This window comes from Raphanus sativus, chromosome 5 (assembly GCF_000801105.2).
Source record: "Raphanus sativus cultivar WK10039 chromosome 5, ASM80110v3, whole genome shotgun sequence".
Lineage (NCBI taxonomy): Eukaryota > Viridiplantae > Streptophyta > Magnoliopsida > Brassicales > Brassicaceae > Raphanus > Raphanus sativus.
The window spans coordinates 17,382,516-17,388,046 of NC_079515.1; the positions used below are offsets into that span (position 1 = coordinate 17,382,516).

The 5,531-nt window shown below is 43.2% G+C and overlaps 1 non-coding gene across 1 annotated transcript; it reads left to right on the forward strand.

Moving 5' to 3' along the window:
• Positions 1 to 2,796: 2,796 nt before the first annotated feature.
• LOC130495290 (small nucleolar RNA R71) lies at positions 2,797 to 2,903 on the forward strand. The gene has a single exon (XR_008934562.1). It is a non-coding gene; the product is annotated as a small nucleolar RNA R71 (small nucleolar RNA).
• The last annotated feature ends 2,628 nt before the right edge of the window (positions 2,904 to 5,531 follow it).

Below are 5,531 nucleotides of genomic sequence, written 5' to 3' on the forward strand. Positions count from 1 at the left end.
AAGCTTTCCAAAGAGGCATCACTCAACAAATAATGATGGTTTAAAAAGGAGGTATGGGTTTTGGGAGTGGAGTACCACTTGAGTTTGTCAAAAAGATTGGTAAAACAGATGGGACAACTCAAGTGTGTATATCCATGACTTAGTACACAAGAGACCATATGCAAGAGACATTAAAACAGGAGCTTGCTTCAAAGAGATAGTATCAACAGTCAAATGAGTTTCAAGAGGAGCATTCAAGGCGCAAAGTTTACAAGCTTTCTAAAGGGTGCTCAAGCTACTTGCCATGACTACAAAGGTCAACAAATTCAATACTTAGCATGAGCTCTTTACAAGGTTGAAATCCCCCTAATGCATGAATGCAACCTATATGCTTCTAGACTCAATCCTAAAAATGCAAATGGTGCAACTAAATGATTCTTTTTGTGTTTTTCAAAATTTTTTTTTATTTTTTTTTATGCAAATAAGAATGTAATATGCAATGCATGAGACTCAAAATCATGAAAACAAACATGATCAAATACTTGGTACCTCCCCCACACTTAAATCACACAGTGTCTGTGTGAGTGAGGTACCCAATGGAAATGTGAAATACAAGGGAAAGTGGGATTGTGTGTTACATACCGTGGAGCGAGGTGTGAACGTCGCTGTGACAGGTCGCTCCCAGCTGGAGCGACTTCGGTATGTCGCTGTGAGAAGATTGCTCTGAGGTCGGTTTCTGTGTTTCCACTCGCGTGTGACGCGAGCGACCTCAGCATCTCGCTCTGGACATGTCGCTCCCAGGTGGAGCGACCTAGAGATGTCGCTGCGATGAGATCGCTCTGGTGTCCGACTTTATGCTCAATACCTGCACACAACTTCACTTTCCCATTGTTTTATGCAATAGAATGATAATGCAAATACTAATGCAATATATACAAGGATACTCATGGGACTTCCTCCCAAGTGAGCTTGTTTTAAGTCTCTAGCTTGACTTTGCCTCCTTTGGATCAGGCGGGACTAGGTGCAGAGAGTGGAGTTGACACCCCATCTTCCTCAGGTGGTAGCTCATCAAAGTGATCATCAGCAGGAGGAGGATTCATCTCTTCAATGGTGAAGGCTTGTCCAAATACAGTGGGGTTCCTCATCTTCTCCTTGATGTCAAAATGGAGGATGTTCTCCTTGCCCAAATGGAGGTCAATCTTCCCTTCCTTCACATTCACAATAGCTCCTGCTGTAGCTAAGAATGGCCTTCCAAGAATCAATGGGTCTTGAGCCTCCTCACCCATTTCAAGCACCACAAAATCTGTAGGTATCTCATACCTTCCAATCTTCACAGGGAGGTTCTCTAAGATGCCCACAGGGTACTTCACTGAACGATCAGCCAACACCAGAGAGAGTCTACACTTCTTGTATTGAGTGAAGCCAAGCTTCTTTGCCACAGACAAAGGCATCAAGCTGACACTAGCTCCCAAATCGCAGAGACATTTCTCAAATACCATAGGTCCAAGAGCACAAGGGAGTGTGAAGCATCCTGGATCCTCTAGCTTCTCTGGAGCATCTAGCCTCTGAATGATGGCATTGCACTCATGACTCAGAACCATCATGCCCTCCATCTCCTTATTCTTAGCAGCTACAACATCTTTCAGGAGTTTGCTGTATTGAGGAATCAGCATGAAAGCATCAATGATGGGCATTGTAACCTGAGCTTCACTCATCTGCTTCTCAAACAAAGCCTTGTACTTCTGAAGCAGTTGCTTCTTGAATCTACCAGGGAATGGAAGCTTTGGTTCATAGGGAGGGGGGACAGGAGAGCTCTCACTTGTTGGAGCAGCAGATTCACCATCTTTTGTTGTTTTCTTCTCTTCTCCAACCTTTCCTTTACCCTTGGCTTTCACAATCTTCTCCAAGATCTCAGCATCTGTCTTCTCATCAATAATGACCACTTCATCATCTAGGTTGATGGCCACCTCCTCACCTTGTTTCTCAGCATCCTTGGTGAGGGTTAGAGGAGTCAACTGCTTACCACTCCTAAGTGTGACAGCTTTTGCTTCCTTGGGGTTTTGATCTGACTTTCCAGGTAGAGATCCTTGCTGGCGGTTCTGGTGGGAGCTCATGGAAGCAAACTGATTCTCCAAATTCTTGACAGAAGAAGCAAGGTGGGAGAATTTGTTGTTGAGCTCATTGTAGCTCCCATCAATCTTGGAGTGAAGGTTCTTCAGCTCATAGCCCACATGCTTCTCACTTCTAGTCTGAGACTCCAAGATCTGTTTCAGTAAGGCATCAGTGCTGCTCTGTTGAGGGGCAGAGGAGCTAGGAGAGGAGTTTTGCTGAAGCTGATAGTTGCTCTGCTGGTTGTTTCGAGGCTGATAACCACTCTGCTGGTTGTTTGAATAGGGCTTCTGTTGGTAGTTGTTGTACTGAAAGTTAGGTTCCTTCTTGTACCAGCTACCATTACTGTTGATGAAACACAATTCTTCTTGCCCTTCCAAACCCTCAACCTCATTGACAGTAGGAGGTATCTCCTGGCTTGGGTTGCCAACAAAGTTCACCTGCGCTTGTGTGGCCTTATCAGCAATGAGTTTGTCAATCTTCTCCTGAAGAGCCTTTACCTCATTCCTTGTTTGATTGTCATCACCTCTGCTGCTTCTGTCATGGTCTCCACTGTAGACTGCATCACTCTTAACCATGTTGTCAACTAGAGCCTCTGCCACTTCCTCAGTTCTCCCCAAAAAGAACCCATTGCTAGCTGTATCCAGTCTGGCTCTGTACTTAGGAAGAGCACCTCTGTAGAATGTGCTCAGCAAGCTCTCCTTAGAGAATCCATGGTGTGGGCACTGAGCTTGGTAACCATTGAATCTCTCCCAAGCTTCACTGAATCCTTCCAAGTTCTTCTGTTGGAAGCTGGAGATCTCATTCCTCAACTTAGCAGTTCTTGAGGTAGAGAAGAACTTCTCCAAGAATGCCCTCTTGCAGTCTTCCCAAGTGGTGATGGAGTCACTCGGTAGAGACTTCTCCCATTGACGTGCCTTATCCCCCAAAGAGAAAGGGAATAGCTTGAGCTTTAAGACATCCTCTGATACACCATTAGTCTTTGACATACCACAGTAGCTGTCAAACTTATCCAAGTGATCAAATGGGTCTTCCACAGCCAGACCATGATACTTGTTGTTCTCTATGCAGTTTAGCAGTCCTGACTTGATTTCAAAGTTGTTAGCAGCCACAGCTGGTGCTCGGATTCCAAGTCTAGGACCATGGGTGTTGGGGCAGTCATAAGTGCCAATGGGGCGAGCTGGTCGCTGTTGGCGCCCTTGTGGAGCATTGTTTACTCCATTGGGGTTCAGAGGATTTTGTGGATCAGCCATCTCAGCTTCCTGTGTCTGCAGTAAAGCTTGTTGCTCTTCTTCTCTTCTTTTTCTAGCACACTCTCTCTCTAAAGCTCTGATGTCTGCGGCTCTTGGAACAAGGTTTGATGTACCCTTGCTCCTCAAGTTCATACACCTGAAAATCACAAAGAGTGAAGAAGAGAATCAGTAACTTACAAAAATAAAAATGACTTAGTCTCAAGCAAATGACTAAATCTCAATGTTCAAATCAAACTCAGAATTTGGCAACGGCGCCAATTTGATGTTAGGAGTTTTGAGGCTCCTAAGTCAAATGATAGTATAGTGGTAGTAAGTTGTCGAACCAGTTCTGAGGGATTCAAATGCAGAGAGAATGCAAGTATTTGCCTAATCTAAGTGCAATCAGTGAATTTGATGGTTTTTAAACTAATGATTAAAGCTAATGCAAAGCAATAAAAATGATACTTTTAAGTTATTGGAAAGGAGAACTCATGGGTATAGGGATTTAGACCTTGGGTGATCAGGTTTCGAACTAAGGAATGTAAATGATAAATCAAACTATCAACCTTAAGCCTAGACATAATTCTAAGCAAACTCTATGTCTAGATGAATGCTCATTTGCTAACATATCTCAAACATCAAATGTCTTTGGTTGAATAACATGCAAGCAATCATTACTAACAAGTCTATTAGCTATCTTAGCATCTTTAACAACAAATCTCTTTGGCAAAGTACACTAAAAGCCTAGGAGAGTTGACTCAGGCATTTCATCAAACACCTGTCGGGTGAGAAATGCCTAGAGATCACCCTTTGAGTGGCCTACTCAAATGATGCATTAAGATCACTCTACTATGCAAGGAACAAGTATGATATATACCTACGACATCCTAGAACTAGCCTAATCACCCTTAATCACCCTAACCCATGAATCCAAAAGGTGATTACTCACTAATCTCCATGATTCCTCTTAAACCCATGGTGGATTTCAGATGAATCATATAGAGAACTAGAAAAGAAAATCACAAGAACACAAGAACAATCAAATCAAAAGAGAACTTTCTTCAGAGAGTTTTGTGTTCTTTAGATAAAAGATAGATTTCCAAATGGTGGCTACATAGTACTTAAACATTAGGTTTTCCAAGTGCAAAAACGTGCACAACAATTGCAAAAAGCTCCTTGAAAAATAATAAAATCGTGCAGCAGATAACGCGGAGCGACCTCAGAGGGTCACTCCAGGAGGTCACTCTGGGGTTGGGAGCGACCTTGGGGGGTCGCTCTGAGAGGTCGCTCCAGCCTCCATTTTTGTGTCTCCGGGCGATGAAAACGCGAGCGAATTAGGTGGGTCGCTCTGGTTGGGAGCTACCTTAGGGGGTCGCTCCGGAAGGTCACTCTGCGGTTCTCGACCAGGATGGATATGCCTCTAGTAAATTGATCGTAACTTCTCCATTACATCTCCAAATGACTTGAAACCACTTCCATTAGAAAGCTAACTCAATTTCCTGTGTCTCCACATAATATTAGCAACAGAAGATTTCTCTAAGGCCTCCATCCATGCTCATCTTTCACCCCATTTTTGATCACATTGCTTCCAAATGTCTCCAAGAACTCCATGTGGTGTTCCAATACCTGATAGAGACATATGTATGCAAAATGCAACCTAAACATGTCTAAATCCTATTCTATATGATGAAAATGCTTATGAATGAATGGTTAAAACAATGCAAATATGCAAGACATCAGCAACAAGCAAATGTGATTCAGGGCTTCATTCCCCAAGGGAGGATGGAGACTTATATGCGTCACATAAGAGCAGGTGCTACCTACCGACTCCATAAGTTTTTCGGGTCAAGGAGCAAGCCTAGCTTCCGGGTCGCTGATTCTGAAGTGACTATAAGTTTCTCATGGAACACTGTCCTCTCTATTCTCGAGGATAGCTCCATCAGTTTCCCTACGGACCGGGTCCGGATTCATGGGTACGAAGAGTTTGATGCAGCATGTGACATGAAAGGTGGTCTTTATGGTAAGTTTCAACTTCATTAAACTCTATCAGACTTTGATTTTCAAAAATATGTATAGTTATGAGATATAACTTTGTATTTGAATGACTTCAATTGCAGATTATGTTGGCCACATCAAGTTTGTGAATGGACAGGTTCCTAATGGCAGTTTCATGCTTGATGAGGCAGAGATAACTGCATCTCGCCGAGTTGA